The sequence below is a fragment of the Ailuropoda melanoleuca genome, chromosome 19 (assembly GCF_002007445.2).
Source record: "Ailuropoda melanoleuca isolate Jingjing chromosome 19, ASM200744v2, whole genome shotgun sequence".
Lineage (NCBI taxonomy): Eukaryota > Metazoa > Chordata > Mammalia > Carnivora > Ursidae > Ailuropoda > Ailuropoda melanoleuca.
The window spans coordinates 7,669,316-7,687,406 of NC_048236.1; the positions used below are offsets into that span (position 1 = coordinate 7,669,316).

The 18,091-nt window shown below is 38.4% G+C and overlaps 1 pseudogene; it reads left to right on the plus strand.

Annotated features, from left to right (window-relative positions):
* Positions 1–1,641: 1,641 nt before the first annotated feature.
* LOC109489035 lies at positions 1,642–14,888 on the plus strand (annotated as a pseudogene).
* The last annotated feature ends 3,203 nt before the right edge of the window (positions 14,889–18,091 follow it).

An 18,091-nucleotide genomic window follows, 5' to 3' on the forward strand; every position in this document is an offset into this window, starting at 1 on the left:
CATAGCAGAATAGAGAATTTTGAGAACATATAGCTAGCAGTTAAACAAAATTACAAAAATTATTTTTTTAAAGATTTTATTTATTTATTTGTCAGAGAGAGAGAGAGGGAGAAAGAGAGAGGGAGAGGTAGGCAGAGGGAGAAGCAGGCTCCCGGCTGAGCAAGGAGCCAGACATGGGACTTGTTCCCAGGACCTTGGGATCATGACCTGAGCAGAAGGCAGATGCTTAACCGACTGAGCCATCCAGGCATCCCTAAATAAAATTATTTTAGTAAGTCTCATTTACAAAAGAGTCTATTCAGAATATAAGTGGAAATAACTGTTGGGCCAATTCTTTATCACAACAAATGTTTATAAAAGAAAGCAGCAAGTTTGTTTTGTTTTGGTTTTGTCTTTCTGCTGTATTTGTCCACAATAGATCATATGATATTAGGACTAAGTGATCTTTGACATTTTCTAAATCTACAATCCAAAGATTTTGGAAATGGCTATTTTCATCATTCCTCACGGGATAGCACAGCAGGAGTGGGTTTGCATGCTTAGCTAGGGGAATGCACGTATCCATTCCACACTTTGATTTCCAGTTTTGCAGTGGCCTGAAGATTGTTCATGAGAATTCCAGCAAATTGTAAATGCCAAAATGCTTCTGTTGATAAACTATACACCAGACTGTTAAAAAAACAAAAACAAAAACAAAAAAACCACAACAAAAAAACCCCAAATAAGTAATAAAGTATGTATTGCAAGATCTAAGCATATCACAAATCAATATGGCTTTAAACTTCAAAAACGATAAAATATAGTAGATATTGGAGTATTGACCATTGAGGAGTTCAGATCTGTTGCCCACCTTCTGAAACTTTGCACTGAAATAAGCTGAATCATGTATAATCTGGGAAAATAGTTACTTTTCTTTTTTAGCTCTTCACTCAAACTGTTCTAAATGGAACACCCTTTCCACACATTCCTCCCCCATACTTTACACACATCAGCCTTTGGTTCTCAGATAAAAAGTTACTTCCTCATCAAAGCCTTCTTTGACTTCCCATTTGACCCAGGGTCTTGCTAGTATCTCTCATTGAATCGTGATCTTCTCTTTCATATGAAGCACTTCTCATAGTGGATTGTATGTGCTATGTTTCTGTGGTGTTTGTTGGTTTTATGACATTTAAAAAATAGTTATTTTCCCCACTCCCTTGTTGCTCCCCGAGGACAATCCCACATTCTTTAGCAATCACTCCCTTAACCCCATTCTCCCTAAGCAACAACTGATCTACTTTCTGCCTCTATTGATTTCCCTATTCTGGACTTTCACATGAGTGGAATCAGACAGCATGAAGTCTTTTGTGACCGGCTTCTTTTACTTAGCACAATTTTGCAAGCTTCATCCATGCTAGAGTGTATTTCAGTACTTCATTCCTCCCCATGATCAATTAATATTCCCTTGTATGGCTATACCATATTTCATCCATTTGTGTGTATTGACAGACATTTTGATTGTTTCCAATTTTTGGCTATTTTGAATAATGCTGCTATGAATAGCCACATACAAATTTTTGGTGTCGACATGTTTTCATTTCATACATTGAGGGGTGGAATTTCTAGATCATCTGATAATTCAATGATTAATTGTTTGAGGAGATGGCAGACTGTTTTCCAAAGTGGCTGCACCATTTCATATTTCCATCAGCAGAGTATGAGTATTCTGATTTCTTCCCATCCTTAGCAACATTTGCTGTTCTCCGACTTTTTGATCTAGCCATTCTAGTGAGTGCAAAGACATATGTCATTGTGGTTTTGATTTGCATTTCCCTGGTGATGAGTGGTGCTGAACATCTTTTCATGTGCCTCTGAACATTTGTAATTCCTACTTGAAGTAATGCCTATTCAGATTCTTTGCTCATTAGGTAATTTTTAAAATGTTGTTGAATTGCTCTGATCCAGATTTTTTTTAAAAAATATTTTATTTATTTTTTTGACAGAGAGAGAGAGTCAGCCAGCGAGAGAGGGAACACAAGCAGGGGGAGTGGGAGAGGAAGAAGCAGGCTCCCAGCGGAGGAGCCTGATGCAGGGCTTGATCCCAGAACGCCAGGATCACGCCCTGAGTCGAAGGCAGACGCTTAAGGACTGAGCCACCCAGGCGCCCCTGATCCAGATTCCTGACAACAGTCACTAACTCATACACCATAAAGTGAATCTCTTAAACTGTCTCTGTCTCCATTTTTTTTCATCCTTCAGGTGGCAGTGAGGATTCCTATCCATCTCAAACAGTTGTTTGAAATACCAGGCATGACAGTATATATAAAGGTACTTTATAAATCATAAAAAGATGAGAAATCTAAGCTATTAAAAGGACTATCAAAGTGACACATATATGGGGCAAGGTTTTTTTCCTTGGAAAAATTTGAAACTTTTGTATCAAAATACAATAAATTGAAAACATGAAGACACATTATTTAAATAATAAAGTCATCAAAATGGTTATATCCTATCAACATTAGGAATCAGAAAAGATTTTTAAATGGTTTATTTTAATTGCTTTTATGTTTACAAAAGTTGCAAAGATAACAGCGTTCCTTATTACCTTTCATCCAGTGTCTTTCTAGTGTTAATATCCAACATAATCATAGTATAATGACCAAAGCCAGGAAATGAACACTGGTACAATATTAACTAAACTCCAGACATTTTCTTTAGTATCCCACCCTATTTCTGTTCCAGGGTTCAGTCCAGGATCCATGTTGCATTAAGTCATCAGGCTTTCTTGGCCTCCTGTAACCTGTGACAGTTTCTCAGTCTCTCCTTGTCTTGCACAACCTTGATGGTTTTGAGGAGTACTGGTCAGATATTTTGTAGAAAGCTCCTCAAATTGGGTTTGTCTGACGTTTACACACGATTAGTCTGGAGTTATGGATTTTAGAGTTAAATACTACAGAGATGTAATGTGCTTCTCCTCCTATTATATCAGAGCTTAGATGATATCAATATGTTTTTTTTTAAAGATTTTATTTATTTATTTGACAGAGATAGAGACAGCCAGCGAGAGAGGAAACACAAGCAGGGGGAGTGGGAGAGGAAGAAGCAGGCTTCCAGCAGAGGAGCCCGATGTGGGGCTCGATCCCCTAATGCCGGGATCACGCCCTGAGCCGAAGGCAGACGCTTAACCGCTGCGCCACCCAGGCGCCCCGATATCAATATGTTTTATTACCGATGACGTTAACCTTGGTTGATTGGTTAAGGTAGAGAAGTTTTAATGTTTAAAAATATTCACGCTCCACAGTCTTGCCAAGAAAGGATTATATCCCAAATATGTTTCCCTAAACTCACTAATAAAATGAGTAGTCTGTACAAAATTAAAATAAGGAACAAAAGAGAAGGAAGAAAGAGTAGAGGGTGAGAGCAGGGGACAGAAACTTGGATCTGGGTTCCAGGGAGATCCCACCCCATTAATATGCTGGCCGTTGGGCCCAAGGGAGTATGCAGCTCAAATGAAAGGGAAGTCATGTAGAGCAGGCATGGTCTTGAACAAGCTGTTTTTGAAAGATAAGGCTGGAACTGAAGGTCTTCCCGGAAAATAAAACAGGCCTATAGTTTTTTTTTTCCTTCCAGAACTTGGTCTCTCTCCCCACCACGTTTTATCAACGTGTGTCAGCTTGCTGAGCTTTAGGCACTAATGCATCTTTAGAGCAAACATTTGATGCTCTTTTTAACATCTACTGGCACCGATACCTGCCAGGCCCTCTACAAGTGCTAATCATAATCCTTAAAACAGTCCAGCAAGGTCAGTTTGTTTCTTATTATCATTGTACACAAATGGGAAAACCAAGAAACGAAGTGACTTCCAAAGTCTCATATCATTTAGAAAATTCCAGGACCCAAATTAAAATGCCAGTCGGTCTGACTCTGAAAATGTTGTTCTTTTTCTTGGGCTAAATGATTTCTCCGCTACCTACTCTCTCGGTTATTACTCACATTCTAGAAAAAATGCTCACCTTCCTAGAAATATAGACAATTATAATGTCTATATGCATATGTATGTATACTTATGTTCATTTTTAGTTTTTAAATTATAAAAGCTATAAACAAATTTGTCCTTTTAAAAATGATTCCTACCACATGGAACCACATACAATAAAAATGAGTGCCCATTCACTTCCACTCCCATAACAATAGTTTGGTGTTCATCTTTCTGGTCTCCTGCTATATATTTATATATCAATATGTTTTTATATACATATATCTTATTTTTTAAATGTTAGCATCACAATATAATATACTTTTATTAAGAACTTAACCTTATGTCCTGTAATATGAGTTTTACCTCTTTTTTTAAAATTTATTTTTATTTTTTTTTAATTGAAGCATAGTTGACACGCAATGGTACCGTAGTTTCAGGTGTACAACATAGTGATTCAACAACTTGCTATGTTATGTGGGGCCCACCCCTCCCGTCTGTCACCACGCAACACTATTACGATACCATTGACTATTTTCTCTTATCTCTTTATTTCTTAAGATGGTAAAAAATATTTCATAGTATAGATGAACCACATGTTTTGCTGTTTTAACAGAGGATCACTAAAGATTCTTATTGGAAGATTACAACTCTGAAGATAGAAAGTATACTCTGAAACTTCAGCATTATAACCAGCTGGGAAAGGAGATGCTTGAAAGCATTTTGGAGCATGTAGTATACAGATCAGTTCTTAGTACCTCAGGCCTTGAATCCAGCCTGCCTGGCTTCTTACCCCAGCTGCAATGTTTACTTGGTTTGTGAACTTGGGTAAGTCTAATTCTGTGATTGGTTTTGTTCTGTGAAAAATGGGGATTAAGAATTACTTCATAGAGTCATAATGAAGTTATAGTGAGGGTTCTAAAAGTGGTGCCTATGAAAGACTCAGAACAAAGCCTGGGGTGCCTGGTGGGCTCAGTCAGTTAAGTGTCCAACTCTTGGTATCAGCTCAGGTCACGATCTCAGGGTTGTGAGACTGAGTTCTGCGTCACTCTCCATGCAGGGCTTGGAGCCTGCTTAAGATTCTCTCTCCTCCTCTCCCTCTGTTCCTTGACCCACCTCCCTCTCTTAAAAAACAAAACAAAACAAAACAAAGCCTGGGACATAATATGGGCACAATAAATGTAACTATTGTTCTTATTGTCATTTTTGGCCACACACATCCAAGACTCTTTCTACTACAAAGGAATCTTTCTTTTTTCTTTCTTTTCTTTCTTTCTTTCTTTCTTTCTTTCTTTCTTTCTTTCTTTCCTTTCTTCTTTCTTTCTTTCCTTTCATTCTTTCTTTCTTCTTTTAAAAAGATTCTGTTTATTTGTCAGAGAGAGCGCGCACAAGCAGGGGGAGGGGCAGAGACAGAGGGGGAAGCAGACTCCTGCTGAGCAGGAAGCCCCATGCGGGACTTGATCTCAGGACCCTGGTATCATGACCTGAACAGAATGTAGATGCTCAACTGACTGAGCCACCTGGGTGTCCTCAAGAGAATTTTTAAATAAATACCTTGCTTCCCACTGTGGAAACTCAAGTTGGGATGGATATTTCCTGTTCTCCCCAACTCCTCTTAGGCAGTTTAAGCCTGTGGCCCGGGCTTTATCAATTGGGTCCTCATAACTGGAATTAGATAATTTGGCAACAGTTATGCAAAATGCACAGGAATTGACACCCTGGAGGCTGGTTGTGAACAGCAATAATGGTGGCTTTCTAACTAGAATAAGCTAGAATGTTCCCGTGCTGTCCTTTGCCTATGAATCAGCTTGCCTTCTTGGGGCTTGTTTTCTGACCTTCAGTCTCCAGCCTTCTGTTAGCTTTGTGAGCTGCTAAATGCTCTGTGAATCCTATCTTCTCCTTAAATAAGATTTAGTTTCTGTAGTTTGCAACTAAGAAACTTGATGGTTCCACATCCTCTTTATACCCTGCTTTAATCTCACTATTCACTCAAAACACTTACTGAAGACTTCTCATGTATCGACAGGAAAGCAAGAGCCTGTGATACTGCTTCTCCTTAATATATTCACACTCACATTAGGATACCCTGACCAAAGTGCAATGGATTTTTGGATCAGTCACTGGATTTAGGGCATTTTTACAAGTCGGAATCATGAGATTGCTTATCTACAAACACACACACTTCTAGAGGAAAAAAGTCACTTTAAGCTAACCAAGAAATGAAGTGGCTACTTATCAAAGTTTCTAAGAGTTTTTTGAATTCAACATTTTTTTCCCTCCACCGTTTTGCATGTGGTAAAACCATTTCAGCAGGTGTTGTCCGGGTGTAATAACTTGGCAGTTTCTGTTCGTGTCTGAGTTTTTATGGGAACTCCCTATCAAACTGGCCTGGGATTCTTCCTTTGTCGAAGGCAATCTCTTTATTTACAGTGAACGGCTCCTGCCTGATGTCACACCACAGCCTAAGACTCTGACCCTCTGATCCGATGCAAACCCAACTTCTCATCTACCAATAGGAAGCTTCAGGTTAAATCTCCTTATATGATTTTATTTTTTTATCTCAGCTCCCAGCTTTAAAGATTAGCTCACTTAACATCTGACCTTCCAGGAACTACTTGACCCATTTATTAGGACACTTTGTGATCGTCATGACGCTCTTGGCTGTCCATGACTTCTTGATTCTTAGCTCTGCTACATTTTGCTTCTTCTTCACATCAGTGAATCTATAAATGCTGCTGCTATGGAAATGATGCCACACACTGACCAACAGAAAGTGATTGTGCTGAAGGTGTTCTGATATCAGCTTCTAGTTTGCAGCCCCTCTACTCCTGCCCATCAGGAACGAGCCAGCCAGTTTAATAAAAGACGTTTTAAGCAACATATTTCCTGATGGTGAATATACTTGATAAAGATGGGGTTTTTTTTTTAAAAAAGATTTGTAAAGATTTATTTATTTATTTTATTTATCATCTTTTCACCCATAAGGATCTTTTTCCTTTGGGAGGTTTCTTGCTCCCGGAGAGTTTTGGGGCACTCTAAAACTGTGTATAATTATAAATATGAAGCTTATATTTTTCTATTTTCCAAGTTTTCTGAGACTATTTTTTTACAGTGATTATTTTTACAGTAATAAAGAAACTAAAGACATTATTTTAAAATATTAATGGGTTATAGAGATAAGAAGGGATATAAAAGTTAAAATCGTTGCAAACTATAGCTCAAAAGGACTTTTTCTCATTAATGGAAAAGATAAAGGCCTTAGAACTTAAAGCTTGAAGCCAAGTAAAAATAGTTTAAAAACTGGATGTACCTTACCTAGCTTAAGGATACTTCTAACTTTGGAACAATTCTGTGCCTTAAAGTGTATCTTGAGTCATTATGTAATTACTAGTCCGGTAACAAAATTCACCTGTTATACAACTAGGTAAACACATGAAGTTAGAATTTAATATTTAGACAGAGAAATAAAGAAAGAAATTGTTTTCAGTTCATTAATACATTGATGACAGACCTCTTCAGTTTCAGTGTAACTGAATCATCATTAATAAAACGATAGATGGCATTAGCTCAGAAAAATAGATCCGTATCATCTTCTGTACTTTTATGTAGGCAAATGGAATATCAACCTAGTGGAAAGCTTTTTTGGATTTTGAGAAAATCTCTGTTTGGCTTGTAGCTGCTATTAAAGGGAGAGTCAGGTACTTGGGGAAAAGAACAGAAGAGTGATGTAGGAAATTGAAATGTTCCTAAATAATTTATAAGTCAGTTAAAAATCAGACAGTGAACACAGACTTGGCATATAGAAACTGTTTTTTATATGTACTATTTGTGAAAAATTTTAAAAGTCCATTTGTAAGACTTATGACTAGCAAATGGATATTCATGAATTGATCCTTTCTCGACCATGGAATATCTCCAGTTATCTCCAATTTGAGCTGAAATTTAAGAGGCTAAATATATTGTTATCATATAATCTAGGAATCCTACTTCTGGACATAAACTCAAAAGAAATGAAAGCAGGGACTAGAACAATTACTCGTGTATTAATGTTCATAGCAGCATTATTCACAGTACCAAAAGATAGAAACAACAAAATGTGTGGATAAATATCATGGATAAATGTATAAACAAAATAAACATAACCTTAAGAAAGAATAAAATTCTGACAGATGCTACAACATGGACAAACCTTGAGCACGTCATGCTAAGTGAAATAAAGCAGAAACAAAAGGACCAATACTGTGTGATTCCATTTGTAATATATATCAATCTGCTTTGGGGATCCAGAATTAATAGTGGATTGATGGATCAATGGATAATGGAAACTGGGATCCATTTTTATTAATTCTTTCATATATGGATGCTGTGACTATTTTGATTGGAAACAAACAACTGAACCAAAAATTGTTCAGTGTAGCATTTTCAGCTACATTCATATTGAAACAAAAAACCCAACAAAAATCAGATGTTAAGTGAGCTAATCTTTAAAGCTGGGAGCTGAGATAAAAAATAAAATCATATAAGGAGATTTAACCTGAAGCTTCCTGTTAGTAGATGAGAAGTTGGGTTTGCATCGGATCAGAGGGTCAGAGTCTTAGGCTGTGGTGTGACAGCAGGCAGGAGCCGTTCATTGTAAATAAAGAGATTGCCTTCGCCAAATGAAGAATCCCAGGCCAGTTTGATAGGGAGTTCCCATAAAAATTCAGACATGAACAGAAACTGCCGAGTTATTATACCCGGACAACACCTGCTGAAATGGTTTTCCCTCTAATTTCCACAGAGCCATGCTCTATAAGGCCAACCCTTTAAAAGGCCAGGTTTCCTTTGCATCTCTGCCTGACCATGTGGCCAAGCCATTGACCACTGCCCTTGAGTCAGTAAAAACCCAAACATAGGGGCTTTTCCCACTGTTTGGTTCTTCCATCACTGCTAGGAAAACCAAGGATTTCACCCCTAGGATCACCCAAGCTGATCTTTCTTATCTTCTTTGATCAGAGTGGTGGATTTACAAACAGGATGCTATCGTCCGTTCACTTTGGAACTGCCTTCCACAAACTGAGCAGCTGTCAGTCAGTGAAAGGCTGTTTATAGACATTGCCGAAGGGACCATGGAATCCAGCAGCTCCTCACACGGTTCTAGAGTCCATCCCAGAGGAAAAGAGGCTCTCTGCCCAGAGTATCTCTCTTGCATTCTCCCAATAATAAGATCCTGTTTAAACTATTTCCATATTGTTATGGAACTTTTCTGGATACCACCATCGCCATTAGTGCGTTTCTCTGACATCATCCACTGATGTCAAGTTTCAAAATCACTTTATGTTCTTCAGTCACTGGGGTAGCTTCAATTAACGTCTGATAACAAGGTCGTAAATGCCATTCAAGTGGAAATTCCCGACCTGGAAGCCCCAGTGGCCATCGCTGGAAGGTGCTCCTGGCCTTTGCTCTAAACCTCAGTCTAGGTCCCACAGAAGGGACCACACAGAGACTTTGTCTCCACCCTTGCTCCAGCTATGAGTCCGCACTCGGTGGGCTTGCGTAGTCTTACCAATTCTCATTTAGCTTGTCCAGTAAACATCACTTGAAAGGCTAATTTACATACCTCTGTTTTACGATACTCGAAGGGACAAATATTCTCCAATCAGATACAATGTCCATCCCCATAATCTAATCAGGTACAAGATACACAATCACTTCACATAAAGCCGGTTCAATTACGTCAGTTCTCCTACAAACTTTTACCTTAATTCTGTCAGCCTTATATTCTTAGCCACAGCCTCCTTTAGGACTTCAAAAGTTTCTGGTTTTACCATACGAGGTCAGAGAACTGCTGCCCCGTATGACATAATGTCCATTCCCATAAGACATTCAGCCAAAGGACACACAACTTCTTTATATAAAGCTTGTTAGGGGCACCTGGGTGGCTCAGTCGTTAAGCGTCTGCCTTTGGCTCAGGGCGTGATCCCGGCGTTCTGGGATCGAGCCCCACATCAGGCTCCTCCACTGGGAGCCTGCTTCTTCCTCTCCCACTCCCCCCTGCTTGTGTTCCCTCTCTCGCTGGCTGTCTCTCTCTCTCTCTCTCTCTATGTCAAATAAATAAATAAAAATCTAAAAAAAAAAGCTTGTTAAACATTCCAACTTTCAGAATCCTATCAATCATGATATTCTCATGTTCTCTCAGTCTAATTGTAGACGTGGGCAGGGCTTCACCCGGCCACCATTTGGACTTCTGTATCAAGGAGTCCTGGAACCTTCTCTTCTCTACCCCATGAACCATTTTACCCATTCTTGTGCAAAAGGCTTTGAGTCCCCAGTGTGGGGTTGAGCCAAGAGATTCTGGCCTTATTTTCAATCCTTAACTTAATTAATCTGCCTGTTCACCGATCCAAGCGATTCTTGGTCAAATTTTTTATAGTAATTTCCACCTTCAAACTTTTAAAATTTCTTCAAACAAGGATAAATAGAGCTGACTTATTTGGGGTCTTTTGATGCCAGGAGACCAGCAGGGAGTAGCTTTGGCAGCACTGTATTAAAACCTTTGCTTTAACCCCATTAGTGTCTGTTTTATTTATTCCTGATGTCGATGTTCCCTTCACTCCCAGAACACAATCTCTCTTTGCCTGGTAAACAACCTCTCTCACACCCTTGAGTATTAAATATGGTTTTCTTTGTGAAATCTCTCCAGAATTCCTAAAGTTAGTTACCCCTCTCTCTGTTTCTAAGCACGCCCTCTCACATTTATATTTCACATTTTAATATCATTAACTGACAGTAAACCCTGTTTTTCTTTCAGGACATGAGCAATACGAAGGCAGGAACTAGATGTCATTTCTCCTTGTGTCCACAGCCCAGACAATACTGTCTGCTTGTAGTGTTGGTTGAATTAATGTTTAGTGTCATGAAGAGAGGAGGAGGGAAGGATGAAATAAAATGCTAATAAATGTAAAATGTAGAGAGAACACAGTACCAAAAATGTTAGTGTGAGTGAGTATTATTGGATTCTTTATTGAGAATATTGGGTTATACTGTAGAGAGATTTCATGTTGGGACAGATTACATACAGCTGAAAGGATACAGAGACTACTGGTTAAAACACACACACACACACACTACATATAAACATCTCTTTTTATAATTTTGTTCAGGGTGGGCTGTTCCTTTTAAGGTTGTTCTGGGCAATGTTGCTTAGAGTTAATTTTCATCTTGGTAGATGATGAGAGCATCACATATGTCGGGACCAAGGGCAAGCAGTCCCAGTGTCCCACTTGGGCCTATTGACTATTTTGAATTAAAAGATAGTTAAGAAACAGGCGGTGCAAGACAAACACTCTGCCAGCCTCTTTGTCTTCCGAAAGCAGGAGGTAAGTCTCCCATGTTAAAGGAACTATTCCTGTACCAGGAGACAAAGAAACTTCCTTATTACCACAGATCAGGAATTCAGAGCTGAGAAGGCTGTATTAACAAACCACATACTTGTATTAATTTATTACCTCAGCTCAAATGCTGTTTAGATGTTCTTACTGATCGCAGTTCCCAAATATAAGTTATCTTTGTTCTGCCAATTTCTCCCAGATTTATTGTTTCTTTGTCTAAAATGTATAAAAACTGCATGCCTTGCCAATTTTCTTAGGTCTCAATTTCACTACTGGGCCTCTGTGCACACATAATTAAATTTTGTTTTTTATTCCTGTTAATCTGTCTCATGTTAATTCTTAGAGCAACCACAAGAACCTGGAGGGTATAAGAATAATTTTCTTCCCTAACATGTGATGATTATATTAATTATGAAGTCCAAACCCTTTTATTTGAGTATGAAAGCACTGAGGCACAAGGGAGTTAAGTGACATACCTATGTTCCTTATTCTTAAGATAATTTGATTCTGTGCAAAACTGGGAGACTCCGGACCTCCATCATCTTTCATAGTCCTTTCCAGAAAAAATTATAAAATCCTCACCCCCTAATATGATATACAAAGAAGTTTAAAACATGATTGTTCCCAAGGGTTGAATTTACCTCAGTCTGGATGCCAAATTGTACATCTGGAGTTGAGGCTTGCAGTCTTCAAGCAATGTGTCCTATTTGTTTATTTTCACGCTTGTGTAATGCTTTGACAAGGAAGTTGCAGCCAGAGGGTTTGCATTATTGGAAGAAAAGAGAAATTGAGTACGATTTGAAAGTGAAAAAAAATATCTTGAGAGTAGGAATTTGCTCTACGTTTTCTCGAGTCTTCATCATTTTTCGTAAATTGCCTGTTAATTGCCTAAAGGTAAAAAGCAATAAAATAAAAAGAATAGTTAACAGGAAGATAGCTAGGTGAGTTGACAATAATTCCAAGCTTTTCCTTGGGCTGACAGAGGAAAAACGAGAGAGAGAGAATTACATAGACATAGAGATAAAGACAGATAGATGGGGGAAGAAAGGGGAGGGTAGAGGACTGGGATGAGTTGGATCTGACACTCGTTTGCCTCTCCTATTGGCATTGACCCAACAACTGTATGCCATCTGCTTTTCTGTGTACACAGACAGTGCCCCCGGCCACAAGACTGTAAGCCTCCTACCTCGTGGTGCCCCATTCCCTGTGATCATAAATTACTACTCCTTACTTTCATCTGAACCTTGCAGTTCTGTAGATCAACTAATACCAATAAAAGATGATGCTTGGTAATAACAAGATTTATTAAGCTACTTTCATGTGGCCATAAATCTCTTTAAATGCTGCATTAGTAATTATTTTTTAAGGTTAAAGAGACTTCTATAATCAGCAGCTATTATTGATCAAATTAATCCATGAATGCATTGATGAATATAGTGGTCAGTATGTGCCTGACATCATTCAAAAGATTACTTATAAAGCACATGGGCCCTGCAGCAGTCTCAGCTCCTACACTAGTGCTTGGCACAGAGTAAGGAAGCCACAAATATTGGTGGAGGGACTAAATTTGGATGCAAAAACTTGAGATTTTTTTTTCACAATAGTGTCATTAAGGAACAAAGAAAAGGAAGGACATTTGAGGAAAATGAACTAACGAGAAAAAGGGGAAATGCCAGAAAGAAGGCAAAGATAGATTGAGAAGATGATATTTTGGGAGAATGCACAGTCCACTCTTCAGCACATATCACTTTCCTATTCCCAACACTATCTGCCCTGATACAAATTATTTGAAATTATTAAAATTCAAACTTAATAATTCAATTACTTTCAAATATGATTATTTAGAAATTTAATGGCTAATATTTTTAACAAGCTTTTTCAAATTTGCCTCTCATTCTTTATCTCATGAAGCTTTATCATTTGGATATTTAGAATTCCATAAGAAAATCTTCTGCTATAATTTGAATAAAATGCCTAACCGGTTTGAGTTGCAATAAAATTGTCTTACTGTGGGCTTTGGTCACTATACTCAGACCTAAGGTAAAGGAGGAAAGCACGGTAGATGAAGGAAAGAAGAAAGAGGGGTTTGATTTATTCTATAAAACATAAGCAACTGTTGAGGGGCGCCTGGGTGGCACAGCGGTTAAGTGTCTGCCTTCGGCTCAGGGCGTGATCCCGGTGTTATGGGATCGAGCCCCACATCAGGCTCCTCTGCTGTGAGCCTGCTTCTTCCTCTCCCACTCCCCCTGCTTGTGTTCCCTCTCTCGCTGGCTGTCTCTCTGTCAAATAAATAAATAAAATCTTAAAAAAAAAAAAAACATAAGCAACTGTTGAAAGTGGATTAACGTGATATTAATGAAGTTAAGGACTGACTGTCATACCCGGAATGATTCAGGAGGTGGAGGTTAAGAATGAAAGCAGAGAGACCAGTTAGAGGTTATTGCAGTGGCAGGCCAAGAGATGATAATGGTTTGGTGTAGGTTTATAGCAGCAGAAATGGGAAAAAATGGATTAAATGGTGAATTATCTTGCAGGGAAAGCCAACGTGATTTACTGATAGACTGGATGTGGCATGTGAGTAAACGAAAGAAATTTTCATTTTTTATTTTTATTTTTTAAAGATTTTTTTTAAAAAATTATTTGACAGAGAGAGAGAGAGAGTGAGCACGAGCAGGCAGAGGCAGTGGGAGAAGCAGGTTCCCCACTGAGCCGAGAGCCAGACGTGGGGCTCAATCCCGGGACCCTGGGATCATGACTTGAGACAAAGGCAGCCGCTTAACTGATTGAGCCACCCAGGCACCCCAAGAAAGGGATTTTTAAAAAGCATCAGTGGCTTCTTCCTGGAGGAGGAGGCCAGAAGTCGGTTGGTGGTGGCGGTCAACGCGGTTGCCAGTGTAAATAGAGAGCTGGGGTTCTGTTCTTCCACAGTGGGTGAGCCACAGCACGTGCGTGCCCTTTCACCCCCTCCGATGCAGTATATCAAGGAGCATACAGAGGACAATATTCAGGAAGACAACTGTCAAGCCTACACCTGCAATGAAGAGAGTTACACGATGTTTGGCATCAGTTCCAATGTGGCGATCTCATCATCTGCCCTGCAGACAGGACATCAAACAGCATCATCCTAGGCAGTTTGGTCATGAGAATGACCTGAGAAAACTCAATATGTTTCTTTTTATTAATTTCTTAGACCTCTTAGGTATTTTGATAAGGAGCCCTGGGAATATAAAATGAGAAGAGAAAGCTAGGAGATTTTAAGGTGCTTTTTGTAGGTATGTAGCCCATTGAGAGAGACCTTGAGAGTCACAGTGAAAGTGCAGAAATGTTAATGCCTTGAAGTAGTTACAATGTTTCGAAAGCATCCGCAAGGGATCCTTGAGACGACTCACAAGTGTTTGCCTTCTTTGCCTAATGATTTGCCCCATGCAGAAGAAGGGATGAGAGTAACAACTGAAGCAATGGATGCTAGTGATAGAACGGGTCCGAACGAACGACAGAGAGAAAATGCAGCTCATAGGAGAGACCAGATGATAGAGAAGGATGCTGCTGTGTGTCCTAATTGATGCAATGAATCAGACAGTGAAGGATGTTTCTTTTTCTTCTTGCTTTTCTTTCTCCTTTGAGTAAATAGCATCCTATCTCAGTTAATTTGCTTTTGGACAGCCTTAAAAGAGTTATCACTAGAAGTCACGTAAATGGCTCAACTCTCCAACTTTATGAATTACGAGAAGTCACAGGCAGCAATTTCACTTTACAGCAAACAGGCTGACGAGGGCGCCTGCAGGAAGTGTAACCACCTTAAAAAGCAAGGTATTTGCAGCTATGTGTGGAACGTTTCTGTTTTTGGAGTTGCAGTATCACATTGAAGATCTCCTCAAAAAAGAGCAAGCTTTCATCCTTGAAAAGTAAATTTGTCATTTGTTTTCTGAATGAGAGATAAATAAAGGATATCGAGCTATATTAATGTGAAAGTATGAAATCTTTAGATTTTCTTCACCTAAAAATTTGCTTGCTCTCTAAAAAAGCAGTGTAACATGTTCAAAGAGAGGAACTCTGCGATCTTAAAACAGCAACTTTATCTTCCCTCATGTTGGCCCCTGCAAACACACTACCTTATCCTCTTGTCTCTATCCTGAATGGGTCCCATAACTTTCTTCAGGTCACTCAGATAATAAGTCCTTTGGTTACTTTTAGTTGCATTCACATTAGCCATTAACTATACATTTCGTTTAAAGCTGAACTCGGATTTGTTGAAGGCTAGAAGCATGCAGTGGGGCAGGGGGTTTGGTGGCAGAGCCTGCTAGATGTCCCCTGGAGATTCTTGCTTTCTGGGCATACATTGCTGAGATGTGGCTGCCTGCCGTGGACGACGTGTCCCCAACCCCTTTGCATCTAGGTAAGTTCGCGTGACTAAATTCTTAGCAATGGGTGCAGGAATCCAGGCCTGCCCCATAAAAAAATGTCTTGCATGATCCTCTGATCTCTTCTTTCATCTGCTGTTTGGATGGCCACACCCAGAACAATTTTGGAAGCCACTTGAAGGTGGCAAAGGGTCAGTCAGTTTGGGTCCTTGAATGACTGTGAAGACAGGCCCTCTTTTCATTACCTTCACCCATCTGACCCCATCTGATTTGACATCATGTGAGCAAGAATCAACTTGCCCTGAGATTTTTATCTCTGTACCAATAAACCCAATAGGAATAAGAAGAAAAAAGCACAACTACGGTTTGGTTTTCTCTATTTAAAATAGAAAATGGGTAGGAGTTGGGAAATGAAGCCGAGAGGTGAATTTCAAAGTCTTAGAAAGCCAGATTGCTCTTGGGGCGCTTGGGTGGCACAGTTGGTTAAGCACTTGACTCTTGGTTTTGTTCAGGTTGTGATATCAGGGTTGTGAGATCGAGGCCCTTGTCAGGTTCTGTGCACAGCACAGAGTTTGCTTGAGTTTCTCTCCCTGTTTCTATGCCCCTCCCACCCCTGCACACTCTTGCATTCTCTCTCTGAAATAAATAAATAAATAAATCTTAAAAAAAGAAAACCAAATTGTTCCTTTACATGTGGAACAATTTTCTATGTTTGAAAATTTCATTGTGTGCCCATATAAATGTGATCTTCAATTAAATATGAAAAAATATCAAAGTCTTCCCAAATAGAGATAATCTAAGACTATATTTGTGTTATCTGTGGATCTTAATTTAAATAAAAGCTTAAAATAAGTAAAATAAAACTGTTGAATCAAAAATAAATAAATTAAATAAAATACACAGTAGTTTCTTCCTTAAATATCTAAGTTGATTTCATTACACACAGAGATTAAAATAATGATTAATATTTATATCAGTTTTAAGATATTTGTGTTTCATTGCATGTCCTTTTAAAATGTATATACTTTGCATTACATTAGGTCTGTAGATTGTCACAGGAATGCTGTATTTTCCCCCAAATCAGTGGTACATTTCATATCATTTATCCTTTTTCCAGAGAGAAAATTAAACTGGGATTAAATGTGAATTTCTTCTATGCATATGTTGTCTTCACTCAGAAGTAGTTTGAAAATGAAAGAGAGTATGTCCTAGAGTGTTACGTGGTTATGATGGTCAGGACGATGGTAGGACCCGGATAGAGAGAGTCTGAGATCGCTGAGAAAAGCCTTTTTGTAACTATTCACTGCAACAAATTTTTTTTTCTGTTGGACAAGCAGCATATTAATAGAGACATTTTTGTTAAATCATACCTTTTAATCTAATTGCATTTCTCTCCTTTCGAGCAATCATATAGCAAGATGACATTAAATTTATGATGTTTCCAGAGATCTTTCCTAAATATTTGAAACACTGGGTTTTCTGTAGGATATGAAAGGTGCAACTAAAAATTAATATGACAGAAATGGGAAAAGTCAAGGTCTTATCTGAGGCTGGGCAGATGCTTAAAACTATTTTTAAAGCATTTAAGAATATTAAAAACAAATTTACCTCCTTCATTCTTCTTTACTCACTAAGCTTTACAGGTATCTTTTTAATACGAGTAAGGTGTCTTCATAAATGAGTACGAGGAGCTAGGTGGTAGTGTCCATTTATAAAGTAATTCATGCATAGTTACAAGTGACATTGGAAAGCACTCAAATTACTCATAAATACAGAGTAAAGCCATAAAAATGATGCATCTTTCTCTTTGTAAATATTTAATTGAAAATGTCAATAAACTGCTCAATTTCTTTGAGGATGTGGGAAATGCCATCATTATCCAAAGGGCCGGCCAACTGATTTGATTTCAAAGTTAGGGAAAACACTACTAATCACCAGCAGTCTTTGAATATTATCTCTCTCTTCTGAAAACCTGCAGTGTAGTTGAATTTGTGTACATATATATATGTACACAAATTATATGTCTATATTTGTGCATATATACATACAAATATATAATATATATACAAATACACACACACCACACACACATGGGTAAAACTCAGTCCCCAGGACAGATAAAACAAGTAGGAATTAAAAACTAGTCCAAATTGTTAACTCCTGTTATTTTGCTTTCCTCTAAACCGGAGAGAAGTAGAAATGGAAGGGATCTTTTTTTTTAAAATTAATTAATTAATTTATTTATTTTTATTTTTTATTTTTTTAATTTTTTTATTATATTATGTTATTCACCATACAGTACATCCCCGGTTTCCGATGTAAAGTTCGATGATTCATCGAACCAACCATCCTCACAAATTTTTTTTTTTTAAAAGAGGGGAAGAAAGGTGGGGGAGGGTATAGGG